Source organism: Crotalus tigris, unplaced genomic scaffold (assembly GCF_016545835.1).
Source record: "Crotalus tigris isolate CLP2741 ecotype Arizona unplaced genomic scaffold, ASM1654583v1 scf7180000017536.10889498, whole genome shotgun sequence".
Lineage (NCBI taxonomy): Eukaryota > Metazoa > Chordata > Lepidosauria > Squamata > Viperidae > Crotalus > Crotalus tigris.
In genome coordinates, this window is record NW_024096460.1 from 5,523,895 (window position 1) to 5,527,324 (window position 3,430).

A 3,430-nucleotide genomic window follows, 5' to 3' on the forward strand; every position below is an offset into this window, starting at 1 on the left:
GGGGATGAAAACACAACATGGGGATGAAAATACTGGCCATTCTGTCTACTTATTGCAAAAGGGTGGAGGGGAGAGATTTTTTTCATTTTCAGAAATCATGAGCAGCTTTCTCTTCACTGTCAAACAAAAATATCTCCAAGGCACTGTCCAGAATTGAAATGAAGATGTTTTGTTTGCTATTTAGGAGCTCTAACACATTTAGACACTGATTACTCTGAGTTTGTTCCTGCCAGAAAACAAGACAACATGCTGCTTTAAATCCAAATCACAACACAAACTCAGGATTTAAATGGCTTTCTTTTCCACTTCATGGAATGGGGAAAAGCTCCCAATCTTCCTGGAACAACTGTTAGAATGCCACAGCATAACTCAAAATACTACTACCAAAGCAAACCCAGCACCTCTTGTTTATGAGGCAGATACTTTAACTTAATGTCATTGCCCTAGGTATGTTGCCTGGCTTATTTATAACTTCAGGTTAGGCTAAATTGGCATGATAGTAGCATACACCACGTTCTCCTGGAAGGTGCAGAAGTAAAGCTTTTCCTCTAGCAGTGGGACTGCAGTAGACCAGATCTGAATCATAATATAACCTCTGAACTTTTATATATTTCTTTCTTCCCTTGGTGAGCAATCAAACACATTCAGAGAATTGCAAGGCCAGATCCCCAAGGCCCAAAGAAATAGCCCCTAAGTCCCCGTTGGGGGGGTCAAACTCAGAATCTCCTGTTTAGCAGACAAGCATTTTAATTAGCTTAGGCATATTGCCAGTTGTGGCACAATTGATGCCAGAAGATAGATAGATAGATAGATAGATAGATAGATAGATAGATAGATAGATAGATAGATAGATAGATAGATAGATATAGATATAGATATAGATATAGATATAGATATAGATATAGATAGATATAGATATAGATATAGATATAGATGTTTTCTGAGGTTTTCGCGGGTGTTTGTATGTAGGTCTTTGGTTATTCGGGTTTTCTCCTGCGTCAAATTGGAAGTGTCTTGGCGACGTTTCGACGAAGTCTCATTCGTCATCTTCAGGCTGGTGTTTTCGGCTTCATGCTTCTACCAGCCTGAAGATGACGAATGAGACTTCGTCGAAACGTCACCAAGACACTTCCAATTTGACACAGGAGAAAACCCGAATAACCAAAGACCTACATAGATATAGATATACAGTGCCAACTCAAGGGAATATGGTACCCCATGACACCACCTGATGGCATCAATGCTACTGATGTAAGAATTTCCATTTTTAGAATGATCTGGAAGGAGGGGCAGTGTCGGCACCCCTAGGTTTTAGTGCCCTAGGCCAGAACCTACTCAGCCTTAGCCTAAAGCCAGCCTTACATGCACATATACATACATTTCAGTATTGGTGTTGTATAGCCTTCAAAGCAAAGAAATATCATGCTTGGCTTGTTAGTGTATTGATATTACTCTTGCTTTTGATATGAAAAGCTACAGCCATAATCATCAGAAAGATACCCGGGAAGGCCTTATACTTGGCAGAGCTGAATTAATAAAACTAGCCATCCTCGACATCCACAAACTAATTAGAGGAATGCACTCCCTATCAAGTCCTAGCTGTGATTGTAAAAATATGGGATGGTGGTTAAAGGTCTTCATTGCCTCTGCCTTTGAATTTCATTCAAAATTCTAATCTCAATCATGATGTAAAATCAGACTGTTGATCAGGTTTTCTTTTTGCTTTGCAATAATAAAAAGACCCAGGTGTGCCCTGTTCAGCTGTATCCATCTTGTTAGTATCAAAAGGTTTCGTTCCTAAGGCACCACTGGGAATCGAACCCAGGATCTCCTGTTTACTAGACAGGTGCTTTAACCAACTTAGCCATGGTGCCTCATGCTATAATTTAGGCCACTTACTCTAAAGACAGGAGTGAGATGCTAAAGACAGGAGGAAGATGCTACATTAGCAAAGTACATTATATTCTGCCAGTGAGACCGCAGGGCAAAAGCCCTTAAGACTAGCTGTCACAAAATTCTTAATATAGCAATCTCCTGCTTGCCTTGCAAGCCTGATTCACCTTTGGAATATAAGAAGTCTTGGGTTCAAAGCCCAGTCCACTGAAGGAAGGATTACAATTCCTTTTGATTTCTGATAGATTTGCTCTTGGATCAGCATCACAGTTTCAAGCTAGAAGTAATCATATGTTTAATCATGTTTATTAAGTCCATAACATCTCTGACTTGAATTTGAACAACCCATTTTTTTAATAGATTTATTTCTTCTTTCAGGAAACGACCAACGGCTCTCCAGGAACTTTAGAAATCTGCATCAAATTATTGAAATCAAACTGGCTATCTCCAGATATCAAGGTCCAAGGGCTTGATATTGCAACATCTGGATGTTATCCACCCATCTTTCAACTGGCAGAAAATCTCTGCTCTCATGAAATTTTGATATGCTTGTTGCAGAGCTCCATCGTGTTTCCATTGGTACTATTTCAAGCCACTAGACTGCCCCAACTTACCGCCATAATAGTCAACAACAAAAGTTAGGCAGATTTTATACACCTTGAGGTTTTGCTTAGTAAGTATTAAGGATAAGTAAGAAAATACTATTTTTAACATCAATATAGCTAAGGATAACTTGAAATCATCTTATTGTGGGCTAGGGAATGAGATGAAAATATAAATCCTTATACAGTTGAGTAGTCTTACAAATTTAATAAAACAGTGTCACAAGAAAAGAGGATGCCCGGGCACATTTCTGTCATGATTAGGTACAAGTAAGAAAGACCCAAATCTTAGCTTCTTCATTACTTTGTCCTTACTACAAAACCCGCCTGTTCCCTGCAGGTGCAATAAATGTACACTTTTTTTTCTGAAAAAAAAAGCTTGCTGGTAAATTCCATTGAACCAAAAAATCTACAGTTTGAATTTCTGGTATAGACTAGGAGTTTGAAAATTATGACCCCTGGGAATGTCTCTAAATTGTAGTTGCCAGCAGAGCCTTTCCACAAACTTGTTATCCTCTAGAAATGTCAGCAACAGCCACACTGCCTAAGGAATCTGGGATCTGAAATCTGCACATTGGAAGGGTGTCTAATTTGGGGAAGGGTTTTGGAAGATCACAAATCCTCACCCCTCAGCTAGATATATGATTCTCACTTATTGCATTCTAAACTAGCTTTTTCCCACTGTAGGAAGAATATTTTGCTTTTGAAGAAGCTCATATTTTCCAGTGCAAACACAGCAAAGGATTTTTTTTAAAAAAAACTGTATTTGGTTGATAACAGAAAGAAGCACAACTGGAAAAAAGAGGCAGGCTCTGAGATTTCTGAGATCAGCAGTATTATCAAACTGCTCTTCAGTGTTTTTCATCTCGCAGGCTCTGGCCAATTCCCACCGCAACTGTAAGGAAGAGCTATTTGGAACAAAGCAGAGCCAGCCA

The 3,430-nt window shown here is 39.1% G+C and overlaps 1 non-coding gene across 1 annotated transcript; it reads right to left on the reverse strand.

Annotated features, from left to right (window-relative positions):
* Nucleotides 1–1,800: 1,800 nt before the first annotated feature.
* On the reverse strand, nucleotides 1,801–1,874 carry TRNAT-AGU. Its single transcript has one exon. It is a non-coding gene; the product is annotated as a tRNA-Thr (tRNA).
* Nucleotides 1,875–3,430: the final 1,556 nt, after the last annotated feature.